Genomic DNA, 19,697 nt, shown 5'->3' with positions numbered 1-19,697 from the left:
CATGTTGGGATTTAACCTTCTCTGCATATCCCGCACTGGCTTGACTTCTTCATCACAATGAATTTTGTGCATGCAGAATAAAGGATCAATCCCCTTTAAATCAACCACTCCCCAGCCAATCGCTGCCTTGTGCTCTCGTAAAATAGTCAGCAATCTCTGCTCCTGCTCCTCAGTGAGCAGTGACGAGATGATCACAGGCAGAATCTCATCGCCTCCGAGATATGCATACTTGAGTGAAACCAGTAAAGGTTTCAACTCAAGTTTCGGAGGAGACTCAATCGAGGATTTGGCAGGGGTCTCCGCAAGTGGTGGGAGAGGCTCAATGCCAGCTCTCCAAGGAGGTAACTCTGACGACACTCTAGACACATCTACACTAACTATACAACTATTCTTCTCTATATGGTGCAGATCTAATAAATTCTCAGTAATGTACAGATCAGGTTGTTCTTCCACTAAATCCTGTGCAATATCTACATGGAAACAGTCCATATCTCCCGCTAGACCCATCACGGCATTGAAAATGTTCAGCTTGACTTTCCTGTTGCCGAATGATAAATCCATAGCTTTGGTCCTACAGTTGATACATGCATTGGCAGTCGCCAAGAATGGTCTACCCAAAATGATCGGAGTCTAGTGTTGGCTATCCACTTCTTTCATATCGAGGATGATGAAATCAACGGGGAAATAGAAATCATCCACCTTAACTAGCACGTCTTCCAAGACACCTCTCGGTACCTTGACAGAACGATCTGCCAGCTGAAGTGTAATAGGAGTCGATCTCATCTCTCCTAGCCTGAAAGAATCATAGAAATACCCGGGCAGAATGTTCACGCTTGCTCCAAGATCAAGCAAAGTGCGTTCTATCTGAATGTTCCCTATGGTAAAGCAATGATAGGAGCTCCAGGGTCCTTGAGCTTTGGTGGTGTCTGATGCTGAATCACTGAACTCACCTGTTCAGTCAAATGGACCCTGTTAGGAACTTTCACTCTAGATTTCCTCTTTTGGGTATATAGTTCCTTCAGGAATTTGGCATATGCCGGCACCTGCTGAATAGCATCGAGCAAAGGCAGGTTGATCTGCACATGCTTGAAAATGTCAAGAATGTCCTGGATCTTCGTGCCCTGCTTCCCTCTAAATCGGGGAGACTCTAATGCTTTGGGATAGGGTGGCTTGGGGATGTACATAGGGGGATCCTCCTCTTTGTGAGAAGGCTCACTCCTATCCTCCTTATGAATTGAGGTGGAGGATGAAGATGATGGTGATGGTGATGGTGATGGCTGAGCCAAAGAAGATGGAATACTGGCATCTGGCTCATCGATCCTCTCTCTACTTTCTCTACTCTCAACGTGGTACTCACGTCCACTCCTCAGGGCCATAACAGATTTGGCCTGCTGCTGTGACTCAGTATGATACAGGCCTCCAGTCATCTGGTCCTTGCCCTTCGGGTTCATGATAGCTTGGCTCAGCAAAGTACCCTCAGGTCTCCTACTAATAGCCTCTGCTAACTGTCCCATTTGTGACTCTAGCTTCGCAATGGACTGCATGTGCGAGCTCAAAATCTGGCTACACTTCTCGAAATCATTCTGGTTAGAGGTTTTCACCTCTTGGAATGCCTAGAGAAGTCTATCCTCAAAAGAGGTCTGTGGGGCAGACTCTTGTGAAATCAGAGGAAATGAGGATGAAGTCTGATATTAGCTCGGCCTCTGGAATGTTGGAGTGAATGATGGCGGCCGAGCCAGCTGAGAGGATGTAGGCATCTGGATGGAAGACTGTGGATTCTTTCATGAAAAATTGGGGTGGTTACGCCAACCCGGATTATATGTAGATAAAAATGGGTTGTTTTGGGGTCTGGCGTAACCCTGAGCAGCCTGAACTTATTCTTGAACAAATTCAGGGTACTGAGCTGCCGAAGGGCACTCAGTAATCTCATGTGCCGGACTGGCACAAAGAGTACACACCTGCTGAGTAGTGGATGGTCCCGCGAGAAGCTGGTCCAACTTCTGAGCAATCATGTCTACCTTGCACTGTAGTGCAGTAGATAAACCAATCTCGAGGACACCACCTTTCTTCTGAATACTGGGTGTGGCTCTCTCAGAATGAGAGCTAGAAGCATGGTGGAGGGAATTCTCTGCCAATGTATCAAATAACCTCCATGCTTCATCCTCGCTTTTCAACATGAAGGTCCCGCCACAAGAAGAACCGATCATCTGACGATTCCTGTCAAATAATCCATCGTAAAAGCTCTGCACCAGTTGCCATCTCGGCACCTGATGATGGAGAAACTTTCTAAGAAGAACCTTCATTCTTTCCCAGGTCTCATGAAACTACTCACCATCTAGCTCTGAGAAGCTAGTGATGGCTCGCCTATACTGATTCATCCTACCGATGGGAAAGTACTTCGTAAGGAACTCCTGTTGTAGCTGATCCCAGGTCCCTATCTCTACTGAATCTAAGGACTTTAGCCAATACTTGGCCTTGTCCTTCAATGAAAACGTGAATAAAGTCAACCTCAATGCATCATCGTTGAAATTTTATATCTTGACAGTAGAACAAATTTCGAGGAATTCGTCTAAGTGCCTGTAGGGATCCTCGTGACTAAGGCCATAAAAAGATGGAAGCATCTGAATAATGCTAGCCTTAATCTCATAGTGGGGCGCTCCTACATCGGGTCTACGAATGCATGATGCCTGAACATAGTCTGTGGGAATGAAGTATTCCCTTAGAGTGCGTGGAGGAACTGGAGGTGGAGCTGGAGGATCCATATCGCCCACTATTGTCGAACTTCGAGGAGAATGTAAAATTCTCTCTGGGTTGTCAACAAATGGATATAATGGGGTTCCTAAAGCTCTTCGCCCCTGCATACACTGGTACTAAGACCAGAAGTAAGCATATGACCTAAATCTAAATCTAAGCTAAGACAGAACTAAAATGCAAATACCACAAATAAAAGCAACTAATAAAAATATTCTAAATTATCTATGTGAGAACTAACTAACTAAGTAAATGAAATAACAAAGTAAAACTACTCTAATTTAATGAAAATGAAAAATATAGGAAATCACAACTATGTTCTCTAAAACCCACTTGTCTAATCGCTCCTTGCAGAATGAATATTCAGAGAATCCTAGAAAAGCAGTACGTGAATCCTATGTGTACTAACTATGTGAAGCCTATATTCACTTACTAATCCTACTAAGTAGAAAATAAAAACAACTAATTAACTAACACAGATTAATAAACTGAAATCTAAGAAATAAAAGAATATATTCGTCGTTCCCCGGCAACGACGCCAAAATTTGGTTGAGTTTTTATGAACGCTCTTTTTAAAAGATAATTTTTAATAAAATACTTAGAAAATCATCAACTAAAAGTAAATAACCGACTTTCCACAAAAGTGGCAAGCACGGGTCGAATCCACAAGGAACGAGAATTATTCAATTATTTCTAAGAAATTCAATTTATTAATTCACAAATCTAAGTCAACAATTACAATGCTAATAACAATTACAAATTAAAACTAAAACTAAATAGAAAAGCAATTCAAGTCTTCTGCTGCTCGCCCAGGGGCAATTCTGTCCTTTCACCACTTATCAATTTTTCACACTAGAACAAGAATCTCCTAGAATTTTTAATATGCTTTTCAACCTAATAACACAGAAAAATACAAAGTTAGTAAATAATTCAAGGAAATCAAATTAAGAGTTAAACTAAACCTATTTTTTAAAGAAATTAACAAAGGCGACTACTAATTAACACTAAAAGATCAAATAAAATGCTACAATAATTCCAAAACCAATCAATCTAGGTCTAACTATGTTAATGGATGCAAATGCACTGATTATAATGCAGAAAACACTCAAAATTAACCGAAATTGAATAAAATAATGAAATGACTATCTTACCCCTAAATAGTGCAAAAATGACTTCTGACAGCTTTTCACAAATGGACTGTTTGACAGGAAAAACGAAATCCAAAATTCCCAAAATTTCTTTTGTTCTGTAACTAACAGATTCAAGAATCTGACAGTTTTTACGATTTTGAAAAATTATTTCTGGAACTCCAGATATAAGTGTTTCAAAAACGAGATAATTTTGGAAATCGCAGGACCCGAAATTGAGAAACCAGAAAAAGATGTTTTCACAAAACACTTAAAAATCAAACCAAATCAACTTGGTCTGAGTTGAAATTTGGTCTGCAGACAGTAAACACGCCAATAAAGAGAATAGAAAAAGAATTTCCAGAAAACACAAAAAGTTTGCACATAAAATGACGAGTGCACGACAGGAAAAAAATCGGTTTTGGAATTCAGTACACTATTCACTTTGGAAATACATTTTTAACACTATGAATGCAAATCAAACATCTACACTGTCCTAAATGCTGTTAAATGACTTTCAAAATGCAGCAAATGAATCCAATTAACTAATTATATATAAATGCAAACATAACACAACACTCAATGCTAAATCTACTCTAAACCACACGCTAAATGCAATATAATCTAACTAAAGGTGCAATACGAATTAAACTATTTAGAGAATTGCAATTAAATCAGTCTAACACTTTAAGCTAAACTAAATGTTAGGCTAAACGTGTACTTTCACTGCCAATCATAAACTAGTTAAGTTAACTAAATTAAAGACTAACTAGAGTTAACTAGAGAATTAGGTGGGACGGTTTGGGATAGAGGTTGACTCTAACTAGGCTCACTACTCACCTTGACTCACTAAGTTATTTAAATTAACAAATCAATAACAGTTGAAACCTATAGAGTAAATACTAATTGATTAAACAAAAGATTAAAAATAACAAAAATCAATCTAATTACACGCCTAACTTAAATGCCATGAATCTAATTAAATTACCTAAGTAATGATTCAAAGACTATTCTAATGTTAATGCAGCCTTAACTAAAAAGAATTAATGCTAATTCTTATCTAAGGTAATAAGGCAAGTTAGAAAATGAGGTTACTAATTGACAAAGCTCGAAGTTGGCAAGTATAGACTCTCCAAATTCATCCAACTAGTAAGAGGTTACTCTCATTAAAAATCTTCAAAATCCAACTTGGAAACTTTGAGGAATTGAAGCCGTCCAGCCAAGTGGGGTCTAAACGTTTTGGCTTTGCCTTAAAAGCAACCAAGCAATCTCAAAAGTCTCTCCCAAATCTTTGGAAACATTTTTAGAAAGAGCTTTGAAATTTAAAATTAGTTTCCAAACATATAGAAGAGGGAAAATCTTCTCCTTAATTGACTTAAAACTCAAATTAGGAAGTTAGAGAAAGGGAAACCGTCCAGCCCAAAAAGATATGATTTTCCTTAATTGCTTTCAAAACCGTTTTGGGAAGTAAAAAAATCATCCAGCCTAGAGGTCCACACGGTTTTGACTTTCTTAAAAATTAATTTAAATAGCAATGAAACCCCCTACTCAAACCGTGGTCACCTCTTTTAGAAAGAACTTTGAAACTTCAATTTTCTTTCCCAAAATGTCATTCCTTATGCTGGACACCCCAATTCAAGGCTTCCTTAAATTGTATCCCACTAATTTTAAGCAATCCAAGTTTACCAAAATCGAATTCCACACCTCAAATACCGGATTGACCTCCTTCTAAAAATTCGACCTATATCTAATCTAATGACCAACATCTAATTATTACACAACAGGGTTAGAAAAGGAATGGACACATTACTAAAAAAAAACTAATTAAGCTAACACATAATTCAAACTTACTAAACACACCAAGAAAAACGTCTAAGACCCCAAAGCCTAATTCAATGAATCTAGACACCCTAATCTAACATACCCAACTTACCAAATGAAGCTTAAAGCTCTGCTGGAGCTTTATTGGCTGACGCCTAACTTGGGGAAGAAGACTAACCTAACCAAAAATTTGATTCTATCTAATTGAGAAAAACGACTCCAACAAAGTGAAATTTTTGTTCTTTTTCTATTGAACCAACTCCATACGAAATTGAAAACAACATAAATATCAACCAATCTAATATTGAAACTATTACTAAACACGATCTACTGGAATTGCAGTAAGAAGAAAACTACTAACTCAATAAAAATGAAGAATTCGTTATATATGAAATGACACACTATAAACGAAGGACTCAATGCAACATCACATCAAACACAAACCAAATCCACGTGAAGTAAAACTAAAATAAATATTTTCAGCATAGTAGACCACTGAGGTAACACGCAGACACTAGAAATTAAGAAACACTTAAATCGGCTAGACTAGATCTAGCCGATTTCCCTTCTCGGATTTATAACGAAATTCAACACTGAACTCAACGACTCTAAGAATGAAACAACTTGAGATTTTAGAACATCTAACCTAGAAATAAGGTCTGATGTACCCACGACACAACCACAAAACTGCAGATGACAGCAAATCAAAAACGTCCAAAATCGTCAAAATCGGCTAGAGGGGGTCTAGCTGATTTTTGGGATTTGGTTAAAACAGAAATGTAAACTAAACCTAACGACACAACTAGATCTAAACTGGGCTGTAAAACACGTTTTTTCTGCTAAATTGCTACAGAAAACCAGAATTTGAAAAATAATAAAACCGGCTAGAAAATGATCTAGCCGATTTTTATGTTTTGGCTTAAAACGATTGGAAAACAATGACTCAAACTAATCTAGACTCAAAAACGAGATTCAACAACAGAAAATAAAGTGAAAATGACAGTGGTTTGCTGTCAAATAAATAGAAAAACAGAAAAGGGGCTAGATATAGAAGAAAGACTTTAGGTAGACTCGATTCTAGCTAAAAGAACGGAGAAAAGATGAAGACCAACCTCCAGGGCGATCCGACGATTGTGGGGAAGGAGAGAGCGAAAGATGTCCTTAGATGTGCATCCCTTTTTCTTCAAGGATGCTGAAACGTCACCATGGAGATATGTTTTTCAGCTGCACCACGTTTGAAGTCCACCAAAGATGGGAAATGAGCCGATTCGCGATCGGATGACTTAGAAGATCGAATGGAGGTAGAGCCGATCCTTCTTGTTGGAGTGTCTCACACTTCCACGCAAGAAAATGTGCCTTCAACCTCTGCTACACCTGCAAAAACACAGCAATCACAGTTAGAACCAACAAGGATGTAAAGCAATGGAAGAGATATGAAAGAGAAAGCGAGAAGGAATGCTTGAAATCCAAGCAAAACTCCCGATTTCAATGGAGAATGGCATGAAATGGTTGGGGAAGATGAGGGCTGAAGCAAGAATCACAAGAGGGGCACAAATTCCAAAGCAAAAAATGTCTAGGGCTGAGTGAAAAAGATATTTTATACTTTTTGTCTTTTTCAGAAAAGGGTTTAAAATAAAATATTTTTCCCTGTGCCACTTTCTGAGGGGGGTTTCTGAAAATCTTTTCTAAATGAATATGGGTATGCATGTGGGTTGGATTTAGGCTCTTTAAACATTGATCTAAGGTCCAAAATAGCCTAATTGGGTCAGATATGGATCCAATCCACCTCGAAATCCATGCCTGAACACTAAAATAGCCATAACTCTCTTATTTTAAGTCTGATTTTTCTGAAATTCGAACCACAACCCCTTGACATCAAAATACATCTAATCATGGATTTTAAACCTTAAAATCAATACAAAATGCATGAATAAATAACTAACATGATGCGCATTTCATGCATTATATATATATATATATATATATATATATATATATATATATATATATATATATATATATATATATATATATATATGCATATGCCATCACATGTGTTCCTCTATGTGTGTTCTTAAGCATGTTTGGACAAATTCCCCCATCATACGCATATAGGCATCTCAGGTGCACCCTTTTCCTTCTTTTCTTTCACATATGAATGTTCCATTGACTAGTATATAAAGTTTCATTCCTTTCCCACGTACATTTTCTACTCTGTGCTAAACTTTATTCTTGCAGGGGAATATGTGAAAAGCCTAAGTAGAAGCTTTTGATATTTTTTCTCAGTGTTGTAATAAGCTAGACATTAATGAAAAACTCTACATTTCCAGCCTTAGATAGAATGAATGAGCATCTAAATATCATTTGTTTCATCATTTTCCTATATTTTTGAAAATTTCATAAATGGGACCACGAATGACACGTGCACCATTTTGTAAAAGGTGATTAATCCTAAGTTGATGATTTACATCAATGGCCATAGTCAAGATGTAAACAAAACTTAGGATTTTCATCTTTTATAAAATAACACTGGATCTACACTAGATCCTTTTCAAAAATCATTATATTTTTTTCTAAATATTTTCCTATTTTATCAGAGTTTAGTTTAAAATTAACTCAAAATATATATCAATGGCTATAGTCAGGATATATATTGAGGGTTAATTTCATTTTAAACTCTATAAAAGCACCAAAATATATTTTATTCTTCACCTGAATTCAAACATGATTGTTATGTAATATATTCAACGACCATAGTCATGGATATATTATATCTTCAATCTTATTTGCATTCATTTAAAGAATGAAATATGATTTTCAAATCCAATTTCAACATTCTTTAGATTCATTCAGGATAGAATTGCATCATATTTTCAAGTCTTTTTCAAAAACTCATGTGATCTTGAATATCTTTCTTCAAGTTTCTATTTCAAATTCTATCTCATTTTCAAGATTCAAAATTCGATTTCAAAGTCCAAATTGACTTTGAAATTTCAAATTCATGTTGTATTCAAAACTTCAATTTCCAAATCAAAATTCAAAGTTCAATTTAACTTTGAATTTTATGATTCATCTTCTGATTCAAAATAAAGTTTACTTATCTTCAAAATCAAAATCAAAGTTTGAGATTGATTCTGAATCTCAAAAATTTGACTCTTCCTAAATTTTAAATTCAATCTGAGTTTTCAAAACCCAGACCCATCTTCAAAAGTCCCATTTTGACTTTCAAAATCCAAATCCCAAGTTAGAACCCAATACCAACTTGAATCCAAATTTCCAAATGCAATCTCCACTTTTGGACCTCAGATCTTGGATCCAATTCCATTTAGGATCCAGAATCAAAGAAGCTATATCCCAATCCGGTTTTATTAACCGAGCATCTTTGAGAACCAAGAAGTTTTTCTAGATTCTCTTGACCATTTGTGAATTTGGTCACTATAGAAAGAAGATCATTTGACTTTTCTTTAAGACTAGATATTTCTTTTTGTAAGAGATTGTTCTAACTCCAATTTCTTTTATCTCAAGTGCTTGGCAAGAATTTTCCTTCTTGAGATCTTCTATTTCTTGAAGTAACACTTTATTTTGAGAGTCAAGAGTTAAATTTTCAGTTTTTAACTCTTTATTTTTAGAACTTAGACTCTTAAATTTAGCATATAAATCATTAAATGCTTCAAATAACTCATCATAGTCATATTGACTTACCGAATCTTCTTGTGCTACAAAACACATGTTGGCGACTTCTTCATTTGATTCTTCATCGGAAGAGGAGTCACTATCATCCCAACATGCTTGAAATGCCTTTTTCTTCTTGAATTGGTCCTTGGGCTTGAATTTGAGAAGAGGACAATCTTTCTTGATATGTCCTGCCTTTTTGCAGTTAAAGCACTTTACTTCATTGGAAATGCAAGAATCTGCTTTCTTTGCCTTTCTTTGAAATCTTCCCTTTTTGATGAATCTTCTGAATTGCCTTGTGATGATGGCAATATCTTCATTTTCATCTTTTTCTGAATTTTCTGAGTCAGAAGTAGCCTTAAAAGCAAGAGATTTCTTCTTAGGCTCTTCTTCTTGTCTGTCTTGAAGTTGGACCTCATATGCCATTAGGTTACCAACTAAGTCTTCAAGAGTGAGAGTATTGAGATCATTTGCTTCTTCAATAGCAGTGGTTTTTCTCTCCCATTCAGGAGTTAAACACCTTAGAATCTTTCTCACTAAATCCACTTATGAATATTCTTTTCCAAGGGATTTCAAAGTGTTAGTTATATCGGTCATTCTAGTTACCATGTCCGATATAGATTCATTTTGCTTCATTTTGAACAATTCAAATTTATGAACTAAAGAAGCAATTTTAGATTCCTTTACCTTTGACGTACCTTCGTGAGTTACTAGAAGAGTATGCCAAATTTCATTTGCTGTAGAGCATTGAGAGATGCGATTGAATTCTACCTTGTCAACGCCACAATATAATGCATTCATGGCTTTGGCATTTAGTGAAGCAGTCTTCTTTTCATCATCAGTCCATCGGCTGAAATCAGTTGATGGAGTTTGGTACTTTTCTAAAACAACTCTCCAGATATCGAGATCCATGGATTGCAAGAATATTGTCATTCTTACTTTCCAGTATCCATAGTTTGTTCCGTCGAAGAGAGGAGGACGAACATAGGAGCTTCCTTCTTTGTGCTGAGATGTTGTAGTTGCCATGCTAGATGATGGTCAAATCAAAGTAATAGCAAACCTGTGCTCTGATACCAAATGAAAGTGCACTAGGATCGAGGCAACGAGCACTAGAGGGGGGGTGGGGTGAATAGTGATTTTAAAATTTTCTGCGGAATATAGAATGATTTTGCAAAACTCAAAGCAAACACACAAAGAACACAAGATTTTATCCTGGTTCGGTCTAACCCGACCTACATCCAGTCCCCAAGCAAAACCCGCTTGAGATTATCCACTATCAACCTTATAAACTACAAGATCACACAGACCATAACTGGTCCCACTTTCAGTAACAACCCTACTGAAAGCAAACAACTCCTTTAAACCAAGGAGTCCTTCTTTTTACAGAAAAGAAATAACAACTTACAATACAACTTATGAACCTTCCTTTTGAATGCAAATGAGATGCAATTGGCTTTTGAGGTTGTTGAAACACTCTACTCACGAATTCACTATCTCTCAAAGTGATTTGAGTGAAAAACTAAAGTGAAAATATCACGTGAGTGAGAAAACAAATACTTGAATGAATAGGAGTGAAAAGCAATAAGTAAATGATTCAAATCGATTGAATTCTTGTTGTTTTTAAGTGTAGAATGCACTCATATTTATAGCTGAAAGTTTTCATACGTTGAGAGTATGAAAGGGTGTCAAAACTGTGCATTTCGAACGATCAAAACGTTTGAAAAATGAAAAAACACACCTTTTTGAAGTTTCAGGAAAACGACAAAATTAGTCGACTGAAACATCAGTTAGTCGACTAATAGTTAGTTATTAGTAGACTGACCGTTATCGTCGGTCGACTGATCTGTTAATCGAGCCGTTTGAAAATCTGAACTTTTGAAACTTAGTCGACTTGAGAAAAGTTAGTCGACTGATAATATCATCAGTAGACTGAAAAATCTTTTAGTCGACTGCTGCTAAAATCTTCTGAAAAACAAACATTATGTTCGGTCGACTGATAAAAAGCATTAGTCGACTGCTGCTAAATTTTTCAGAAAACACATGTTCTATTTAGTCGACTGATAAAACCATTAGTCGACTGCTGTTAATTTTCCAGAAAACAGACATTCTGTCCAGTCGACTGATAAAACCTTTGGTCGACTAATTTGACAAAAATGACTTTTTATAAAATATGGAGCGAAAGGATTAGTCGACTGGTAAGACTATTGGTCGACTAATAAACATGAAAATTTAAGAAAAGAGTTTTCAAAAAAGATTTTCATGAGGGTTCTTTTTAGAAAAGTTTTTCTAAAGACTTTTAAGGTGAAATGCAACCTAAATATGCACTCTAAGTAAGGCTCTTACAAGAATCTAAGACTTTTAATGAATTAAACATTTGCACACTAGTCTTCAAAGATTCTTCACTGAATTCTTCAATTTCTTTATAGCCTTAGCTGAAATGAAGTTGATTCCACTTGCTCATCATCAAAACATTGTACTTGAAGTATCATGTATGGCTTCATTGTCGTAACAATCTCCCCCTTCTTGATGATGACAAACTTAATCAAAGATGAAGCATTTAGATGCATAGATGGAGATTTTACTCCCCCTATCAATATGCTGCAAAACATTAAAAGTTAGCACATTTAAAGCACATATATCACATATTGATTGGTTTGCATTTCCATTCATCATTTCTTCAAGCATTTAGAAATACATTCATTCAAAGCTTTATTTTTCTCTTAATTTTGCATTTCTCATGCAAGATCCCCTGTAATGTAATTGCTATCATCTTTTTCTCCCCCTTTGTCAGAATAAAAAAAGAGTAAGGGCAGAAATAGCATAAGCAAAATAGAGATACAAGTTTAAAATATTACAACCCATAAAGTATGAAAGTTTAGACAACAAAGATCAGAAAAGAGAGTTTAGCAAATCCTTAATGGCAGTTACATCCTTCTGAATTGAAGCAAGTTGTTGAGTCACATCTTCACAAAAAGTGTGTTGATGCAGCTCCAAAGCTTCCAGTCTCTGCATAACTTCATCATGGTCTTGACTTGTCGAAAATTTCTTTCTTTTTGCATGAGATGAAGGTGTCGCAGAAGGTGAAGGTTCAGAAATAGATGGTTCATTAGGATCAGATGGTTCAGTTTGATCAACATTTAAAGGAGGCAGAAATAGATGGTTCATTTAATTTTGATCACCAGTTGACTAGAATTTTATCGGTCGACTAATATAGTGCGATTTTGAGATTTTGTTCAAAAAACAATATTTTTTATAAATCCAAAAATGAGCAAATACCTAGTTCTCTCCTAATTCTCATAAAATCTTCATTTTTAAGAGGTTTAGTGACAATATCGGCATGTTGTTCTTTAGTGGAAATAAAATTTAACGAAATATCTCCTTTTAACACATGATCTCTTAAAAAATGATGTCTAACTTCAATATGCTTAGTTCTTGAGTGCTGAATAGGATTTTTCGAAAGATTTATAGCACTAGTGTTATTACAATAAATAGTTGTTGTGGAGTAATTCAAACCAAAATCTTTTAAGGTCTGTTTCATCCAAAGTACTTGTGAACATGCTAAACTAGCCACTATATATTCTGCTTCAGTTGTTGAGAGTGATACTGAATTTTGCTTTTTACTAAACCAAGAGACTAAGGAATTTCCTAAGAAATGACAAGTTCCACTAGTACTCTTGCGATCAGATTTACTTCCTGCAAAATCTGCATCACAATATGAAACTAAATCAAAGGAAGATGATTTTGGGTAAAACAAACTGAAATCTGAAGTATCTTTCAAATAACGAAGAATTTGTTTTACTGCAGTTAAATGAGATTCCTTTGGATTAGCTTGAAATCTTGCACACATACAAACACTAAACATAATATCAGGTCGACTAGCAGTTAAGTATAATAGAGATCCGATCATACCTCTGTAGAGCTTAGTATCTACACTTTTACCATTTTCATCTTTATCAAGAGAAGTAGTTGTACTCATAGGATTCCTTCTTGATTTCGATGAGTCCATCCCAAATCTCTTGAGAAGTTCTTTTGTATACTTAGCCTGATTGATGAAGATTCCTTCTTCAGTTTGCTTTATTTGAAGTCCAAGGAAGTAGTTTAATTCGCCCATCAAGCTCATTTCAAACTCTTCCTGCATAGCCTTAGCAAATTCTTTACAAAGAGAATCATTAGTAGAACCAAATATTATGTCATCAACATAAATTTGTACAATAAGAATATCTGAATTAAGATTTTTAATAAATAAAGTGGAGTCTACCCGACCAATGGAAAAACCAGATTGTTCTAGAAAATTTTGTAGTCTTTCATACCACGCTCTTGGTGCTTGTTTGAGTCCATACAAAGCTCTTTTCAATTTGTAGACTTTTTCTGGATATTTCTTATTTTCAAAGCCTGGAGGTTGCTCTACATAAACTTCTTCATTGATGTGTCCATTTAAGAATGCACTCTTAACATCAATTTGATATAACTTGAAGTTCATGTAACTAGCAAATGCAAGCATCATTCGAATTGACTCTAATCGAGCCACTGGTACATAGGTTTCATCAAAATCTATGCCTTCCTCTTGATTATAGCCTTGTGCCACTAGCCTTGCTTTGTTACGAATGACTTCACCATTTTCATCCAGCTTATTTCGGAAGACCCATCTTGTTCCAATTACTGGATGATCCTTTGGTCTATCAACTAGATCCCAAACATCATTCCTAGTAAATTGATTAAGTTCTTCAGACATGGCCAAAAGCCAAAATTCATCAACACAAGCCTCATTGATATTCTTTGGTTCTAATTTAGATATGAAAGCAATATTTGCAATATATTTTTCTAACTGCCTTCTAGTTTGGACACCACTCTTTATTTGACCAATAACTTGTTCATGTAGATGATTAGGAACTTCTTTCCAAACTGGTTGAAGAGGAATATTTTCTTGAAAAGTATTCTCTATCAAGGGTTCTTCTTGAAGTATTGCTTCTTCTTCTTCGCTTAGAGGTATAACCTGCTCACAATTCTCATCGAATGCAACATGTAAAGATTCTTCAATACAAGATGTTCTTTTATTGAAAATACGATATGCTTTACTTCTAGAAGAATATCCAAGAAATATTGATTCATCTGATTTTGAATCAAACTTATCAAGATTATCTTTGGTATTTAACAAGAAACATTTACTACCAAAAATTTTGAGATATGAGATCTTTGGTATACGATCATAATACAATTCAAAACATGTTTTATGTAAAATTGGTCGAATAAGAACACGGTTTAGAACATAACATGTTGTATTAATTGCTTCAGCCCAAAAGTATTTTGGTAAATTTTTATCTTGAAGCATGGTTCTAGCACATTCTTGCAAAGTTTTATTCTTTCTTTCAACAACTCCATTTTGTGGAGCCGCTCTAGGAAAAGCAAAGTTGTGAGATATACCATGTAAATCACAAAACTTTAGAAAAGATTCATTTTCAAATTCAACACCATGATCACTACGAATTTTAATAATGGATGTAGATTTTTCATTTGTAATTCTTCTACAAAGTTTAGAAAATTCTAAAAAAGCAGCATTTTTGCTTTTTAGAAAAATCACCCATGTAAACCGAGAATAATCATCTACTATAACAAAAGCATACTTGCTACCATTCAAACTTTGAATTCTAGATGGTCCAAATAGATCTAAATGTAAAAGTTCAAGAGGACGTTTTGTTGAAACTATATCTTTAGCTTTAAAAGAACTCTTGATTTGTTTACCTCTTTGACAAGCATCACATAAGTGATCCTTTTTATATGGTATTCTAGGTAGGCCTCTTACAAGATCATTCTTGGATAATTTTGAAATAATTTTAAAGTTAACATGTCCAAGTCTCTTGTGCCATAACCATTGAATTTCATTTGAAACAATAAGACATTTTTCATTAAAAGAGGGTAATTAATCTAGATATAGTTCATACACATTGTTTCTTCTTTTACCTTTAAAAATGATCTTTTTAGATTGAAAATCAGAAATCAAGCATAGATCATTTTTAAAAGAAACATGAAAACCTTTATCACATAATTGACTGATAGATATTAAATTATGCATTAAACCATCTACTAAAAGAACATTTTCTATCAAGGGAAATTTTGGATTACCAATATTACCAATACCTATCACTTTTCCCTTGTTATTCTCACCAAAGGTGACGGTTCCTCCATCCTTATTTTGGAGGGTGGAAAATAACTCCGGCCTTCCAGTCATATGTTTGGAACAACCGCTGTCCAATATCCATTTGCTCCTTATGTTGTGTACCTACAACAAAATCAGAAAACAGAGCATTTGACCCCTTTCTATTTTCAGGTCCATGAGAGTTAGTCTTAGGAACCCATATCCATTTGGATTTTGGTTTTTTTTTATAATAAATATTCTTTCTATAAAAGGATTTAGAATAAACATGTCTAGAATAATCATATCTAGATGCATTTCTAGAAAGTTTAGTTTTATGAACAAAAGGTTGAGAATAATGTCTTTGATTTTTCACCACATAGTTTGGTCTATTTTGAGTATCAAAGAAGCTATATCCCAATCCGGTTTTATTAACCGAGCATCTTTGAGAACCAAGAAGTTTTTCTAGATTCTCTTGACCATTTGTGAATTTGGTCACTATAGAAAGAAGATCATTTGATTTTTCTTTAAGACTAGATATTTCTTTTTGTAAGAGATTGGTTCTAACTCCAATTTCTTTTATCTCAAGTGCTTGGCAAGAATTTTCCTTCTTGAGATCTTCTATTTCTTGAAGTAACACTTTATTTTGAGAGTCAAGAGTTAAATTTTCAGTTTTTAACTCTTTATTTTTAGAACTAAGACTCTTAAATTTAGCATATAAATCATTAAATGCTTCAAATAACTCATCATAGTCAAATTGACTTACCGAATCTTCTTGTGCTACAAAACACATGTTGGCGACTTCTTCATTTGATTCTTCATCGGAAGAGGAGTCACTATCATCCCAACATGCTTGAAATGCCTTTTTCTTCTTGAATTGGTCCTTGGGCTTGAATTTGAGAAGAGGACAATCTTTCTTGATATGTCCTGCCTTTTTGCAGTTAAAGCACTTTACTTCATTGGGAATGCAAGAATCTGCTTTCTTTGCCTTTCTTTGAAATCTTCCTTTTTTGATGAATCTTCTGAATTGCCTTGTGATGATGGCAATATCTTCATTTTCATCTTCTTCTGAATTTTCTGAGTCAGAAGTAGCCTTAAAAGCAAGAGATTTCTTCTTAGGCTCTTCTTCTTGTCTGTCTTGAAGTTGGACCTCATATGCCATTAGGTTACCAACTAAGTCTTCAAGAGTGAGAGTATTGAGATCATTTGCTTCTTCAATAGCAGTGGTTTTTCTCTCCCATTCAGGAGTTAAACACCTTAGAATCTTTCTCACTAAATCCACTTATGAATATTCTTTTCCAAGGGATTTCAAAGTGTTAGTTATATCGGTCATTCTAGTTACCATGTCCGATATAGATTCATTTTGCTTCATTTTGAACAATTCAAATTTATGAACTAAAGAAGCAATTTTAGATTCCTTTACCTTTGACGTACCTTCGTGAGTTACTAGAAGAGTATGCCAAATTTCATTTGCTGTAGAGCATTGAGAGATGCGATTGAATTCTACCTTGTCAACGCCACAATATAATGCATTCATGGCTTTGGCATTTAGTGAAGCAGTCTTCTTTTCATCATCAGTCCATCGGCTGAAATCAGTTGATGGAGTTTGGTACTTTTCTAAAACAACTCTCCAGATATCGAGATCCATGGATTGCAAGAATATTGTCATTCTTACTTTCCAGTATCCATAGTTTGTTCCGTCGAAGAGAGGAGGACGAACATAGGAGCTTCCTTCTTTGTGCTGAGATGTTGTAGTTGCCATGCTAGATGATGGTCAAATCAAAGTAATAGCAAACCTGTGCTCTGATACCAAATGAAAGTGCACTAGGATTGAGGCAACGAGCACTAGAGGGGGGGTGGGGTGAATAGTGATTTTAAAATTTTCTGCGGAATATAGAATGATTTTGCAAAACTCAAAGCAAACACACAAAGAACACAAGATTTTATCCTGGTTCGGTCTAACCCGACCTACATCCAGTCCCCAAGCAAAACCCGCTTGAGATTATCCACTATCAACCTTATAAACTACAAGATCACACAGACCATAACTGGTCCCACTTTCAGTAACAACCCTACTGAAAGCAAACAACTCCTTTAAACCAAGGAGTCCTTCTTTTTACAGAAAAGAAATAACAACTTACAATACAACCTATGAGCCTTCCTTTTGAATGCAAATGAGATGCAATTGGCTTTTGAGGTTGTTGAAACACTCTACTCACGAATTCACTATCTCTCAAAGTGATTTGAGTGAAAAACTAAAGTGAAAATATCACGTGAGTGAGAAAACAAATACTTGAATGAATAGGAGTGAAAAGCAATAAGTAAATGATTCAAATCGATTGAATTCTTGTTGTTTTTGAGTGTAGAATGCACTCATATTTATAGCTGAAAGTTTTCATACGTTGAGAGTATGAAAGGGTGTCAAAACTGTCCATTTCGAACGATCAAAATGTTTGAAAAATGAAAAAACATGCCTTTTTGAAGTTTCAGGAAAACGGCAAAATTAGTCGACTGAAACATTAGTTAGTTGACTAATAGTTAGTTATTAGTAGACTGACCGTTATCGTCGGTCGACTGATCTGTTAATCGAGCCGTTTGAAAATCTGAACTTTTGAAACTTAGTCGACTTGAGAAAAGTTAGTCGACTGATAATATCATCAGTAGACTAAAAAATCTTTTAGTCGACTGCTGCTAAAATCTTCTGAAAAACAAACATTCTGTTCAGTCGACTGATAAAAAGCATTAGTCGACTGCTGCTAAATTTTTCAGAAAACACATGTTTTGTTCAGTCGACTGATAAAACCATTAGTCGACTGCTGTTAATTTTCCAGAAAACAGACATTCTGTCCAGTCGACTGATAAAACCTTTGGTCGACTAATTTGACAAAAATGACTTTTTTATAAAATATGGCGCGAAAGGATTAGTCGACTGGTAAGACTATTGGTCGACTAATAAACATGAAAATTTAGGAAAAGAGTTTTCAAAAAAGATTTTCATGAGGGTTCTTTTTAGAAAAGTTTTTCTAAAGACTTTTAAGGTGAAATGCAACCTAAATATGCATTCTAAGTAAGGCTCTTACAAGAATCTAAGACTTTTAATGAATTAAACATTTGCACACTAGTCTTCAAAGATTCTTCACTGAATTCTTCAATTTCTTCATAGCCTTAGCTGAAATACAGTTGATTCCACTTGCTCATCATCAAAACCTTGTACTTGAAGTATCATGTATGGCTTCATTGTCGTAACACTTTTTTGTCTTTTATTTCTTTCTTCAAAAAAGAGGAAATAGAGGCTGGAAAGGAAATAGAGAAAGAAGAGAGAGAAATACCAAGAGAGGAAAAATTTTGTAAAGATCACAGATTTGGCGACCGTGATGGGGCTCGTCTTCGTCCGGTCGAATCTATACCTTTGCTTTGCTCTGATATTATCTAAGTCTTTATTCTACAAATGTCAGCTTCATTTCCATGCAAACCTTAGGAACCTAGACTCTGTCCTAGCTGACATCATTGCATATAAGATTTAAGTATGGTTTGGTAGGACCATATTGAGGAAATTATTCCATGTTCACATTAGACTTAGATCTGGAATACAACTCTCCTCAATTCTAGGGATTGATTGAATGTAAACAATGTATGCAAGTGTATGCTTTTTTTCATTTAAATCTATCTCTTTAGGACTTACATTAGAGCCATATGATTTCTTGCATGTTGAACATGTTTTTTAAAAAAACATCCCTACCTATATTCTCCTTGTCTTCACGTTGCTGGGCTGTCTCACTGAACCATAGTTCGAGAGAGAGCCTCACAACTGGGCCACTCATTTGGGTTCGCGCCCTGCTACCACGTACCTAAGGGCCATAGTCCGAGGTATATCGGTAGGTGGTCAAGGATGTTGGGAAGCCATTACCTTAGAACCAGAGAAATATTTCTATGCCACGTACTTCAAGCTTTAGCTTGAGTATATTGGCGTATCTTCATTGAAATCAGATAATCTGAACCCTAGAGTAGGATTAAGGTCCTATCAGCCATTTCAAAATATTGCATTTAGAGTCAGCCTTTAGAGAGTGTTGTTTGTGCATCCTTGTTTGTACATCTGTGATTGTATGATATTTTATATTCCTTATATTTTCCAAAACCCTGGGTATATATTATTCAAAATTTCCTCTTTGTTTTTAAAACCCAGGTGTACTTTTCTT

This window comes from Nuphar pumila, chromosome 4, assembly GCF_984573655.1.
Source record: "Nuphar pumila chromosome 4, dmNupPumi1.hap1.1, whole genome shotgun sequence".
In the NCBI taxonomy this organism is placed as follows: Eukaryota; Viridiplantae; Streptophyta; class Magnoliopsida; order Nymphaeales; family Nymphaeaceae; genus Nuphar; species Nuphar pumila.
This window is presented reverse-complemented; position numbering follows the sequence as displayed.